Consider the following 15,603-nt stretch of genomic DNA (forward strand, 5'->3'; position numbering starts at 1 on the left):
TAACCCCACTACAGCCAGGCAGTGGTGGCACAAGCCTTTAATCCCAGCATTTAGGGAGACAGAGGCAGGTGGATCTCTGAGTTCAAGGATACCCTTGTATACAAATAAATTCCAGGACAGCCAGGGATACTCAGAGAAACCTTTTCAAAAAGCCAAAACAACCACCTCCCACAATTACAATGCATACTTCAAGTGCAGTTAACCCTCCCCTCACCCATATTCTAGATAGGCTTTAAACTTCTGCTTTTCCTTCTGCTGCCTCTTATGTGCTGGGATTACAGGAGAATTTCACCATGTCCTATGTGATGCTGAGGATCAACTCCAGTACTTGGTAGGACCTACTATGAGAGCTGCAGCCCCAGGCTAAGTATTCCCTGAGAAGCCCACACTTGTTCCTTGTTTGCCTATGTCTGTAACATATTTCCTGCAAGTTCCTCTGGAAAAAAAAATATTATGTGTGTATACTTGAATACTTTTTATTATGACAAAAGTCATATAACATGAAATTTGTTCTTGGATTTTTGTTGGTTGGTTGGATTTTGGGATTTGGTCTTGGGAGAGGGGTTTCTCTGTTTAGCCCTGGCTGTTCTGCAGCCCACTCTTTAGACTAGGCTGGCCTGGAACTCAAGAGCCTTTCTCTGCCTCCTGAGTACTGGGATTAAAGGCATGCAACATCACCACCCTGAAAAACCTCTTCATACATTTTTAAGTGTACACTACTATACTGTTGGACTTTTTCATCTTATAAGGTGGAGATTTCCGACCCATTAAACAGAAAACCCCCATTTCTCCATTGCCTCAGTTCCTGGCAAGCCTGTCCTTCCCTACACTTCTCTGAGTTTGGCTAGCTAGGTGCCTTAGCATTGTGGAATTTGCAGTTCTAGCTTTCTGTAGGTACCTGATTTTTCCTTAGTATAATGTCCTCCAGGTTTGTCTACCAATTAATATATATCAATAAATATCCATCCATGAAGATCTTGTAATTACTCCTTTTGATATTTTGTTTTTTTGTTTGTTTGTTGCTGTTTTTCAAGACAGGGTTTCTCCATATTGCTTTGGAGCCTGTCCTGGCACTTTGTACTCTGTAGACCAGGCTGGCCTCGAACTCACAGAGATCCACCTGCCTCTGGCTCCCTGGGATCAAAAGCATGTACCACCAACGATGGGCCCTGTTGATACTTTTTAAAGCTAATTTTAAGTTATCATACAAACTAATTGATTTTATTATAGCATTTTCATAAATACATCCCTGTACTTTGTTCATATTTACCACCCCAAGTACCCTTCTTCATCCCTTCTCCTGGTTCCCTTCCCTCCTTCATATAGTCCTTTCTTCTTTCATTTCCTGTGTGTTGTGTGTGTTTGCATTTAAACCTAGATCCTACATATGAGAGAAAACATGAAATACTTATCTCTATTTTTTCACTCAACATGGTAATCTCCAGACTCATTCATTTTACTGCAATTTACACACTTTCATTTTTGTTCAGACTGAAATTTTCCATGCATTTCACAACATTTTTTAAAAGCCTATTTGCAATTGCTAACCTCTGGCAAAGGGAAACCCTGTTTTCTCCAGTGGACTCTCACTGGGTATATCACCTACGCTCCAGGGCAACCTCCATGCCCAGAAGTAGTGGGCCAACACAAGACAAACTCCGAGATATTTTTGTAAACTTCCTTTGTTTTGCTCTGGGCATTTCTTTCTTGTCCTCTTGGCATTTTGTTTGCTTTGATTTTCTTTCTCATGAGATGTCTTTGTTGATTCTGTTTCTTTCTTTGTATTGCTTTGTTTCTTTTTTTAAGAGAAAAAAAGCCAGGCATGGTGATGCTCACCTTAAATCCTGGCACTCACTCAGGAGGCAGGTGTAGGCAGATCTCTGAGTTCAGGGACAGAGTGAGTTCCAGGATGGCCAGGGCTACACTGAGAAACCATCTCAAAAACACAAACAAACACAAACAAACAAAAGCACTAAGTAAACCAGGCACAGCCCACTTGGGAGTCATAGGCAAGCAGATCTCTGAGTTCAAGGTCAGTCTGGTCTATATATCAAGTTCCAATACAACTGGGGCTCAATAAACAAATCACATTAAAAAGGGTGCCTTTAATCTTAGCACTCAGGTGGCAAAGACAAATGTTTCTCTGTGAGTTTAAGGCCAGAATGATCTACAAAGCCAGTTCCAGGACAGGCTCCAAAGCTACAGAGAAACCCTGTCCAAAAAAAAAAAAAAAAACAATTCATACAGTACCTTCTGGATGCATCCGTGAGATAGAGTGAAGCAGAATTTTCATCTCTAGATAAAACTGAACCTAGCTCTAGCCTTCAGATATTCTAACTAATAGCTAAAAGTAATTTTGGAGGGAGTCTGTGAGTCACAGATTGCCTATGCTTTTGGCTGCCTTTAAATTAATACTTTGTCTCCAAAGTTTACCTCATTTGTGGCCAGAAGAGAATGCACCACATCTGTCCTTCTACTACCTTGGAAACATTGTAAAACTGCATACTCTAATTGAGTCTTTAAATAAAGAAATATCTGGTGGGTGGTGTTGGCACATACCTTTAATCCTAACACACAGGAGGCAGTGAGTTCCAGAATAGCCACACACAGAGAAACCCTGTCTTGAATAACAAAACAAGTAAAAAAAAAAAAAAAAACCTAAGGAAGAATCATCCTTCTTACTAAAAGAGGTCTTGTTAAAATGGCAACTTGCCAACAAGAAAAACATTCACAAGACAGGAAGCTAAAGAGCCTTACTGAAAGAAAAATGATTCATTAAATTTAAAATGTTTGAGCCTGGGGGGGGGGGGGTGGAGCACACCTTTAATCCAGCACTCAGGAGGCAGATGGATCTCTGTGAGTTCAAGGCCAGAGTTACAGGACAGGCTTCAAAACAACAGAGAAACCCTGAAAACACACACACACACACACACACACACACACACACACACACACACACACACAATCATGCTACTGGGCAGAGATATCTTTTTGCAGTATCATTTTTTTTTTCCTCTTTTGGGTTTTCAAGACAGGGTTTCTGTGTGTTGCTTTCTATACCAGAGTGCTGGGATTAAAGGTGTGTGCCACCAACAACTGGCCAATTTTTTTTTTAAATGTATTCATTGTGGTGTGCAGACATGGTTCTGTAGCTAAGAGGACCCAGGTTCAGTTCCCAGCACCCATGTGATGGCTGTAACTCCAGTTCCAAAGGATCTGAAAATTTCTTCTGGCCTCTTCAGACACTACATTTATTTGGTGCAAGATAGTCATGCTGGTAAACATGCAAACATAAAAATAAAAAAAAAATAATCACAGCTGGGAGTGGTGGCACATATCTTTATTCTCAGGACTTCAGAGGAAGAGGCAGGTAGTTTCAAAACCAACCTGGTCTATAAACAATACCAGTACAGCCAAAGACACACAGAGGATTCCTATCTTGAAGAAGAAGAAAAAAGAAAAAAAAAAAAAAAAAAGAGGAAATTAACGTTTGCATGAGTGCATGCAAAACACATGCCTTAAAGGCACTCAGAAGGTACCAGATCACTTGGAACTGAATTTATAGATTTGTGGGACTACTCATATCTCATTTGTTATAGGTGTTGCAGTCTGAACGGTCATGACTTATGCAGCAAGCACCCTTAACTGTTGAGCCCTCATTCCAATGCTGATGTTAACCCAAAGCTCACAAAATGTTTCCTTTGTTACAGGTGGGTGGGAGAGTGGGGTGTCACCATCTGGACCTGGTGTCATCCTACTGAAAGAACTGGCAAAGTGTACATGGACTGAAAAACGGAAAGTAAGCTTTATTCAGGAGCAAAGTGACATGCCAGATCAGATAAGCTGCAAGCCAGCAGTACCCTTTGTTAGAGTGCCCAAGGGGCTGGTTTTAGATTGAGTTGAATTATGTAGGTCTTTGCTCTGGTGTGTTCCTTCCCATGAATTACCTGATTTTAATCATATGCAGAACTAGCCATGTATATGCATAAAATGACCAGGATTCCCACTAAGTTGCAGAGAATAGTTAATAGAGTATATATTCACAAAATTAATTCAGGCTGTACTGGGCCTGACTCCCTTACCCAGATACATTCTAAAAATGTTTCAAGGTAAACTGAGCAAAAAGGTTGACTTCTGGGCTGGGCTTGGTGGCATTCTTTCAATCCCAGCACTCGAGGCAGACATAGATAAATGGATTTTTGTAAATTCAAGGTAGCCTGTTCTAGATAGCAAGTTCCAGAACCAAGACAGCTGGAAACTGAACCCAGATCCTCTTCAAGAGAAATGCTAATAAGCACTATCAACTGAGTCATTCCCAGTTATACACACTCACTATATGTGTGCACATAGGCCACAGTTGACATATGAAGAGGACAACATTCAATAATTGGGTCTTGAGCTGGGCGTTGGTGGCAATTGACTTTAACCCCAGCACTCAGGAGGTAGATAGGCGGATCTCTGTGAGTTCAAGTTCAGCCTGATCTACAGAGGTAATTCCAGGACAGTCTCCAAAGCTACACAGAGAAACCCTGTCTCCCCTTCTACCCAAAAGGATCTCCCCTTCTACCATGGGTAACATGGATATCAAAATCAGGTTATCAGGGATGGTTGCAGTTGTTTTTTATCAGCTAGGCTATCTATCTGGCTCAATTTTTTTTAATTACTTATTATGTATACAGTGATCTGCCTGTGTATATTCCTGCAACCTAGAAAAGGGCACCAGATATTGTTATTGATAGTTGTGAGTCACCATGTGCTTGCTGTGAATTAACTTAGGATCTCGGGAAGAAATGCCAGGGATCTTAACTGCTGAACCACTTCCCAAGCCCCAACAAATATGGTTCTTATAGTACCTGGAACTGGAGTTAACAGATAGTTGTGAGCTGTCTCATAGGTGCTGGGAATCAAACCCAAATAGCTGTAAGAGCAACCAATGTTCTTAAGCTGAGTCTACAGCTCCAGCAAATGAGATGCTCGTGTTTTTCTTTTACTTAGCATGTCCACTACCACCACTACTCAGGATGGACCTAAACTAAGGATCCTCCTACCACAGGTTCTCAAATGCTGATTAGGAGTTAGCTACTACTACTAAAGGATTTTCTGATGTTGAACCATTCATTTAATTACTTAGTAAGTTATGTAGTCTTGGGATTAGTTGGGCACTGCCATGTAGCCTATGGTAAAACAACATCTCCCAGTTTTCTGAAGCTTAAATTCTAGCCAGTAGATAGGGGCTAGAAGGATGACTCAATGGTTAAGAGTACTGGATACTCTTCCAAAATGACCTAGACTCAATTCTCAACTCCCACATGATGGCTTGAAACTATATACTAACTCCATTTCAAGGGGGTCCAATGCCATCCTCTGACCTCCATGGGCACCAGGCACACACAATTAAAATGGGTTTGGGAAGGTGGTTCAGCAGCTACAACACTCCACTTTCCACAACACCCAGGAAGCAGAACTTTGTGAAATAGTCTGCATAGTGAGTTACAGTCCAAATCATAACTACATAGTGAGACCCTGTCTCAGAATTATTAATGAAGTTACATTTGAAATCTAAGAAAGCCCAGGCTAAAATAAAGAACCTGTAGACACTAAGGGAGGTGCTTTGAGGTAAATTTTCTCAGTGTATTCTGGGATCATTTTAAACTCATTGCAATACTTAGCCAATTGAGTGTTTGGAATATAGCTGTGGACCACAAAGCAAAAGCTTTGTACTTGCCACTGAAGAAATGTGTTTTTGTTCCCAGATGATTATAATTTTAGCACATTGCTACTTTGTTAGCGATCTGTCTTTATTCTAATTTTTATGAAACTTCTTTTGGAGGCAGGTTTTCTCTGTTGGCTATCCTGGTACTCACTGCTGGGATTAAAGGCATGCACCATTACTGCCAGGCCCTTTTCATATCTCCCTGGCTAGTTTGGAACTTTCTATGCAGACCATAAGTGACTGCCTTTGCCTCTCCAATGCTGGAATTAAAATTTTTTAATAGTTATGTAAGAATATGTTTATTAAGCGCTACAGGGAATTGGCAGTCAGGGTACAATTTGGGGACTTCATTCTCTCCTTCTACCATGGAAATCCCAAGGATCAAACTCAGAACCTCAGCCTTAATGGCCACATGAATTGCCAGCTAAAATAATTCCCATTAACTTACAACCAAGTAAGGGATTAGAAAATTTACATGAATTTGTGAAGGTGAGGAGATGCACACCTGTAATCCCAGCAGCAGTATGTAAACACACAAGGATCAAGAGCACCAGGCAAGCTGAAGACTGCTCAGTGGTCAGAAGCACTTGCTGTTCTTCAAGTGGATTTAGATTTGCTTCCCAGATCATAATCATCTGTAATTCCAGTTCCAGAGGATCAAGTATCTTCTTGTCCTCAGCAGACACCTAGACACGTGGTACATAATGTAACACAGACACACACACTAAGCACAACAAACTTAGTAAGACTTTCAGGTGATCCTTGACTTCAAGAGCATTGAAGGACTACTGTAATTAGGACCATGTCAGGAAAAAATTGAAAACAAATTGCTAAGATAAAATCTATTAGTTCAGAGAGCATACATCTGCTGGGTTGTGGTGGCATACGCCTTTAATCCCAGCACTTGGGAGGCAGAGGCAGGTGGATCTCTGTGAGATCCAGCCTGGTCTATAAGAGCTAGTTCCAGGACAGATTCCAAAGTCACAGAGAAACCCTGCCTTGAAAAACCAATAAATAAATAAACCTTTGAAGTGAATAAGGATGGCATCTTTACCAATGAGTGGTCCTAGTCCTTATGTATTCAGCTGAGACATCCTCTATTATTAAAACAATTGACAAAAGCAAAAATGAAACAAAACATGGTATAATCACAAAGGCAAAGTAGAGTAAGCTAACCTTTACTAGAGACAGAAACCAATATTTATAAACTAGTGAAATATGACATAAGCATACCAAAAAAATCTTTTGTTCAGTTCAGAGCCATTCTTATTTGTGGCTGGGCCAGTAAGTTTTCCTCAGGAAGATTTCAAAAGTGGTAGAGCAGTGGTGGCCTGCACTTTTAATCCTAGAACTTGGGAGCAAAAGGCAAGCAGATGTTTTGAGGACATTCTAATTTAACAGACCCAGTGACAGAACAGCCAGGGATACACAGAGAAATCCTGACACACGTACAGACCATATACACACACAATTCCAAAGTAACCTGCTGGGTGCTAAAGAGATGGCTCAGCAGTTAAGAGCACTGGCTAGTCTCCCAGAGGTTCTGGGTTCAACTCCCAACAACCACTGGCAACTATCATAGCACCAGTTCCAAAGCTACAGAGAAACTATCTCAAAAACAAACAAAAAACCCACCATAGCTCACTTGTTTCAAATCCTAGGAATAAAAACATTCTTAAATTATCTACATTGAAAATGAAAGTAGTTTAACAGGCCATTGACATGTCATATGGATTTCAGAAATGTTATAAGATCTAGTAGGAGAGGTCTGTCACCTATTATTTAGGGGACTGAGCAAGTATAATCCCAAATTTTAGAAAAGCCTGGAATTTAGAAAAGCAGGGCAGTATTGGCACACACCTTTAATCCCAGTAATCAAGAGACAGGCGGATCTCCGTTGAAGGCCAGCCTGATCTACAGAGTACCAAGTCAAGGATAGAACCCTGATCCCCAAAAAACAAAACAAAAAAACCTTCTTATCAGGGTTGGAGATGGTTATGAATACTGCTTGCTCTTGGAGACAGGACACCCAGGTGTCTAACACCCTCTTCTGGCCTCTGTGGAAGCCAGTCATACATGTGGTACCAACTTACATAGGGAAAAACTCCACACAGACACATATACAATCAACTACTTTATTGAGGTTTCTTGAGATGTTTCCAAATAACCCTGGCTGGCATGTACACTAGGCTCCCTTGGAACTCAGATCTGCCTACCTCTGCCTTCTTATCCATGTGCTCAGGTACCACTTCTGTGCCTTTTTTTTTTTTTTTTTTTTTTTTAATAAAGTGGTTCCTTTATTAGTCTGGAGAAAGTTGAGTGATTAAGACCACTGGGCACTCTATCAAATGACCTGTAATTTGGTTCTTGGTGCAATGCCTGACATCTCACACCACCTCTTGTAAACTAGGTAGATATTTTAAAAAAATCTTTTTAAGTAGGCAGAAGGTAAGAATCTCTGCCTTCACAGCCATCCTGCTCTACAGAGCAAGCTTTAGGGCAGGCAACCAGGGCTACAAGAGAAACTGCCTTGGGGTTGGTGGCTAGAACAGGAAGTTAGCAGTGCTAGAAGTAGGATGACATGATCTATAAGTTGTAGGATACATAAAACAATGACTAATGAATTTAATCAAATTACTTTAATAATTGCAAAATTAAGGGATCTATCCAGTTTATTATCTAAAACATGGCTCATATAGGAAAAGGAAAGTTAACAAAATAAAAGCTCTATTGAGGGTGAATAGAATTTGATTTTATCTAGGTGGTGCACACCTTCAATCCAAATATTGGGGAGACAAGAAGCAGTAGAATTCCTGGGAGTTCCAGGTGAGCAGGGTCTATATGTCAAGTTCCAGGACAGACAGGGACAGCCAGATCCTGCTCAGTGCATACACTGCAAATATAAGCAGAATTCATTTACAAGTATAAACCCATCAGTTCCAAGTTTGTGTAGATGCAGACTAGGGTTGCAGAAGAACACACTATATAAACTAATGCTCCTGAGCCAGGAGACACAAAGTATCACACACACTATTATTTGTGTGGGAAAATTTTATTTTTTCACAAAGTTTGTAGTGAATTAAAGGCAAAAATGACATTGGTCAAGATTTCTGCTCATGTACTATTTAATCATACACAGGCTAGTAAATGTATTTTTTTCTGGTGCTTTGCTGACAATCCCCCATACAATTACATCCCCAAAATAAATTTGCTCTTCATTTTCTACAAGTGCAACTGATACTTGTCCAAAAAAAAAAAAAAAAAAAAAAAAAAAAAAAAAAAAACCTGGAGACTAAAGACAGACAAGCCAGAAAGACAGAAAACTTTTCAGAAAACAATGTAAATAAATGACTTGGCAGATATAATTGTTTCCATTAATACTTTAGTCTGTTATCCTTCTCTAATACAACACCAGAGGGATGGTGAGATGACTTCCCAGAAACCCCAAAAAGAACACAAACTCCTAAAAGTTCTGCCTATATACCTAAGAATTTCACACCCCAAGATAGCTTTTACAATAATGTGGGTGGGTGGGGGGGAGGGACACCAAACCCACATTAAAAAAAGAGGAAAGCTTCTTCTTTTCACCAGATTCTAACACTGTTTCTTAACTTATAAAGCACTGACATGAAGATTGCTCAATGATTAAAGAGACTCCTCTTTCAGAAGAGCCAAGTTGAGTTTCCAGGACCCGTACCATGTGGGCTACAAAAGTGCCTGAAGCTCCACCTTTAAGAATCAATCAGCTCAAGAGAAAACTTCATGAGAATGCACAGGTATGTAAAAACAGCGACAACAACAACAAAAAGAAACAAACAAACAAAAAAAAAAAAAACTTAAGCCGTGTACTACAAATTATATGGCAGTTCACTCCCTTAGCTTTAACTAAAACCCAAATCAATATTGGGTTGTTAGAATACATTTAAGCAAATTGTCTTTAAGGTTAATTTCAACAGTCATGTATTAATACCTCAAGGAAAAAGTTAAGCATAAAATTACTATCACTTAAATTAATCCCCCCAATACCAACCAATAAAAAAACCAAAAACAAATCAGACAAATGAGTAATGTACATTTCACTTTAATTATTTTGAGTACACATATTTGGAGCATATGTTAAATATACATAGAAAGTTCCTAGATGGATTCAGGAATTTGTTCTCTCCCAATTTTCTTGGAGTATGGTCTGGCAACTCACCCTTACCCCTACATGCATGTGAAGTTACATACTTACCAACTGTCAATCTGTTTATCCGTGCTAGGAAAGGACAGAGTTCCTTAGAAATTTATTTCACTTTAAATCTTAAAAACACAAATTCATACTCAAGAGTTTGTTGAGTTCATCTAGAATACATTACCATACATGCTCAGATTATGAATTCCAGATTTTAGAATACTAATAGTTTATACTAAAAGCAACAGGATTAACTTTATTGATTCACAAAGATTATATCAGAAATTGAATGTATATACAAATATGCTGGCACTATCTAAAATGTGCCTAAAAGCAAGAGGGAAAGAAACCCTTATGTCACAAGCTAATGACTAAACAAGACAGTAATAAATGTATTTGTGAGCTAAGTCTCACAGGTAAACATATGCTAGAAATCAGTATTTGTAACCAATAGTTTTCCATGCACAGTTGGAATGATTTAAACTGCTCAGGAACAGAATACAATTACATCATTTCATTTACATATACAATGCCAAACAAGATCACTGAAAAAGTTTTTTTTGAAAAACTTTTGTTTTAATTATGTATTTCTTAATTATGGACCTAGGTGGTTGTTGAATCACCTGACATGGATAATGAGAACCAAACTCAGATCCACTGCCAGCATGACCTATTTTCCTTCTTCTTCTTTTTCTTCTTCTTTTTTTTTCATTTTTGAGACAGGGATTCTCTATGTAGTCCTGGATATTCTGGAATTCCCAGAGATCCATTTGCCCCTCCCTCTTGAGGGGTATGATTAAAGGCATGGACCACCACACCAGGAATTATGACATGGCTTAAAACATTTGTTCTGTCCCTAGATTTTCTCTATCACTAATCTTAATAATCATTTCCACCCATCAAAGGAAATAATCTGCATTAAACATTTTTGTGGTCATGGTCCTTTAGGAAAATTGGAGGGGCGAGGCAATGAGCCCAAGTAGGGAACATAGGGAAATGTCAAGGAGTAATAGTCAAATGATTTGATCCAATTACTACCCAAGCTGTGAAAATTCTGACTGCTCACCTCTTTGATCACTGTCACATTTCAACTAGGCTAAAAAAAATAAAACCATATGAAAATTATAAAGCAGTACTCACCAGAAAAGCAGCTCTAAAGAGATAAGGAAAATCATATCCACTGTATCTACGCCATTCTTAGATTAAACTGTGAAAGGCAATCAAACTTAAGCCCACAGGCAATTTCACAATCAAAAAACAAAGTTGGAAAAATTTCACAATATTTTTATTACTGGCAGCTAGATATAGATCTTTAAATTTTTAAACAAATCATATTGCTCCCAAATAAAATAATGATCCAATTGAAGGAGGGCTAATTACCATCCAACTTACTTTTATTACTTCCACTGATTAAATCTCAAGAAGTGTATGACTTTCTCATTAAACTCCAAGAATTACATAAGAAACCGACTTATTTTTTTAAGCCATGGAATCATTACACAGACCAATGTGGGCTTAAAAGTATTCCATTTCTAGCTCCGCCTGCAAAGTTCTGGGATTAAAAGTGTGCAAGACTATGCAGGGTTCTGGGAAAGCAGTGAGCTTCTACTTGTCAGTAATGAAACAACAGTGGCATGCTAATCTTATAGTTTACAGAAATTATTTTTAAGCATTACTGTATTTAATTACAGTAGCATAAGTAAACTCCCTAACTTAAAACTGTGTATCGTATCTTTCACTGCTAACAACTGAAAAGAATTAAACTTTTCTAAGTTGATTCACATTGTAGAAGGTAAAGAGTAACTGAAAACACCATGGAGTAGCTCATAGGGCCATGGACCTGAAGCCTTGGACTGTATGAACTAAGCTAACCTACATAGGTTCAAGAACAACCAAATAATAAATAAAAGATCAGCATTACGCCCTTTAACGACTAAGGTAAACAAATCTAGAGCTACTCAATCTGGTCCAAGAACTGAGTGTTTGAGAATGTCCAAGGATCTATTATTTATACTCACATTTAAGTAACTGCACAGCAGCTTTCTTATGTGCCTTACATGGGTATGTTGGGGGTGGGGGTTAAAAAAAAAAAAAAAAAGGAACATCAGGTACTTACAGATTAAACTAACCTGTACTGGCAGGGCTGTGGGATTTTTCTTCTCTACCAGTAAGTAGCAAATGCTGAAATTCTGCTGCTAGTTAACAAAAACACAAATTGTATTAAACTGAGGAGTTCAACCCATACTTTAAAAAAAGTCAATGTGCATTTAATTTCCTCAGAGCCTGATAGCAGAACATTTTAAAAGTTTGCCTAAGCCTAGCAAAATTTGCTTTACATTGGCTATTGAAATTGAGTGACATGCTTTAATGTCCAATCAATAATGTATTCAATGTGTAAGGTGTGATGGAAATTTTGGTTACCAGAAAAGAGACATATATTTAAATGTGATAATTTGTATGTAGGCAAACCTTACAGGCAATTCTAACTAACTTTTAATTAAACTCTCAAAAATTTTTAAATCTCCAATTACAAACATGGGGGGGCGCTATAAATTTTGTGACTTCTCTTCCACCTATATTAATTATCCAGCTAGAAGGGGAATTAACTCTTAAACAGATGCCTTGTTTCTGATTCAAATTGTAAAGACTGTAAAATAATTCTTCTCTTGGCCAACCTGGGCAATTAAACAACCCTAGAAGATAGTAGATATTTTCACATGGGATAGCAGACTGACTATATTAATAAAATGTCAATGATCTTCACCAAAATAAGAGGGTAAAACCTCAAAGGAACAAAAAATAAGCAGAAAGTTATTTGTAACATTTAAGGTTCTTAAATCTAAACCCACCATACAACAGTTTCTCACAAAATCGGTGTCAGTTAATGTATATTATATTGGGGAAACAAGTCTTCATTCTTCGTTCTTTTCTTTTTGGTGCTGGGGATTGAATCCAGGGCTTCATGCATATGTAACATGCACTCTGCCACTGGGCTAACGCCAGCATCATTCTTCATTTTTATTCAAGAAGGGCAATCAAGAATTTCATTACCAATCCCTCAAATTATCACAGTGAAGACATAGATTTTTAAAAACATAATAAAAGCCCCAAAGAAAAACACAGACACACTGATACACATCCACACAGTTTCCAGATACAGTAACAATAATATCAGAAGGCTTAGAAAATGTCGCACAATAAGTTTATACTGCCTTATAACCTTCCCAATAAATAATGCCAACATGTAAAATAGTGGCTGGAGTCTATCTAAGTAAACCATTAAGGCAATGTATACACATCCTCTCTGCAGGGACTCTATGTACAATGACAACACATACAAAAACATTGTCATGTTCATCCTCAAGATCCTAATCAAAGTTAACACATACTGAGGCAGTTTTCATTACACAGTTATTTAGTATGTTTAACAGAAATAGTTGAAATTGGCTTTAATGAATACTAAATTTTAGGCTGTATATCTTCAGCAGTCTACATTTTTCTTACTAAAACTTTTTCAACTGAAAATGAAACTAAGTGGATTTTATAGAAATTTGACTCCAATCATTCAAACTAATTTAAGTTGTTTTTCCAGATTTGGAGGTGAAAGTATCTTTTGAATAGGAAATGAACAGCATTTAAGAGAAAAAATAGTGCACATTGAAAATAATTTTCTTAACCTTACAGAATTAAAAAAAAAATTAGATTAGCATCTCATTATGTAGAACTGGATGGTCTGACATTATACACAGGCAAACCAGGATGAAACAGAACTCAGACCCACTAGCTTCCACCCCTCTAACTAGCTGGCCTTCAACTTGCAGGAATACCCTGATATCATCTCATTCTCCAGAATGATGAATTATACATGTGTCACCATACCTGGACTTGAAACAAAAACTCCAAAGTTCAACAGAAGGATACCACTAGGAACAGCTGCACTTGAGGTTCTTGGCAGTTTAAAGCCAACCTTTTATTCCCTATCAATTTATCTAATGTAATAGTGGTCTACTGAAAATGTCTAAGAGCTTAAGATACTAGTTTTGAAAATTCATTATTATGCTAATTCAGACATATACCACAAGAGATTCTACATACTATATTCTTAAGGTCCTTATTTTACAGAATTATCACAGAGGAAAGCTAGAATACTATAAAAACAAGATTATTAGAATGACTAGAACGACAAAAAAATCCCAAGTATTAGAAAGGTTAGAAGAAACCCTCATTTCATTCATAAAGAAGCTAGAGAATAGGGGAGTATTACTCATATACTCCATAGTTCCTTCACTCAATCTTCGTTTGGAGGAATTTTCCATAAGATACAACAAAATTAGTTTCATTTTTGAATATAAACATCAGTATTACATAGGTAAATGTTACTTTTAGAAAATACATATCTGGGGCTGGAGAGGTGGCTCAGCCGTTAAAGGCTCACAACCAAAAATATAAAAAATACTTATCTGACATTTTAAAATTTTGAGAGTTAGTAAATTCTAACCAATACAAATGTCATATAAATCCCACATTCAGTAGCTCACCCAAACTGTATTTCACTAAGGTGAAGTTAGTTTTAGGCCTCACAGAGACCTAAAACCCACAATTCTTGACTTGTTCTCTGGATCACTGAACTAGATAACCAGAGGACATATCAACCACCCAAACTCCACCCTGACAGGGTCAATAGTCTGTTGCCTAGGCTGATCTCACACAGCAATCTTACTACCTCAAATTTCCAACTGTTAGGAATAAAGGAGTAAACTACTATGCAAAGTTCAAATACATCTTTGATTAGGTATCTATTAAATCTCTCCCATAGCCATATTATTCAAGTAAAAACAAGATAGAATTGGGTCAAAAGACAGATCACAAGGTAAAATATATCACAAATTAGATGTTAAATGAAATCCAGAGCTTTGAACTATAGTGAAGTCTTTCTAGTAAGTCTAAGCCTGTAATTACTAAAAGTTATAAAACCTCTCAGTGGAACATAGTCATGTAAACAGTAGTTCTTGAAAGAATTAAAATCTAGACAGGTGTACTGGTGCAAGTTTTTAAACCCATCACTAAGGAGGCAACAGATCTGTGAGTTATAGCCTTGCCTAGTAAACAAATTCCAGACACCCAGGGCTACAGAGAAACTCTGTCTTGGAAAAATAAATAAATAAAAACCCAAGATAACCACAAAAGATTAAAAAAATGTTTCTAGTCTAATGCAAGGAATAAACAAGTTAAAAGTTACATTCTGCCATCCCCCCCCCCACTCCCAACATACAAGTTTTTAACACCATAATCAAAGCAAATTCTAATTGAAAAGGAATGTGGATATACTACCGGTGTGTGAATATTACAAAAAGCACAGTTCAGTAAAAGCTGAAACTTAACTTCCAATAAGAAACACTGCAAAACCAGTTTAATAATACTTATCACACAAACCAATTTCAATTTGGCTTCCTGAAAATTAGTTATTCACTGAGACATGTAATACACAAACCCTTTTATACTACCACACCTGAAGTTTACACCCATACATACCACACAAGCACAGACAAATAACCTTCCCATTCATTACAGGGCTCTACATTAACATTTGCTCTAGTGTGGTGAGATTTGAGAAAGATCATTACCACCCTCATGTTCAATATAAGCCTGGGATTCAGAACAAAGGTCACTATCCTACGGCATTTCAAATAATTAAGCTTATCCTTGAGGTTAAATT

At 37.8% G+C, this 15,603-nt stretch overlaps 1 protein-coding gene across 4 annotated transcripts in view; it reads right to left on the minus strand.

Moving 5' to 3' along the window:
- The window catches only part of Rhot1 (ras homolog family member T1), a 375,056-nt gene that overhangs the window by 182,083 nt on the left and 177,370 nt on the right, over positions 1-15,603 (minus strand). The window lies entirely within an intron of this gene.

This window comes from Phodopus roborovskii, unplaced genomic scaffold (assembly GCF_943737965.1).
Source record: "Phodopus roborovskii unplaced genomic scaffold, PHOROB, whole genome shotgun sequence".
NCBI classification, from domain to species: Eukaryota; Metazoa; Chordata; class Mammalia; order Rodentia; family Cricetidae; genus Phodopus; species Phodopus roborovskii.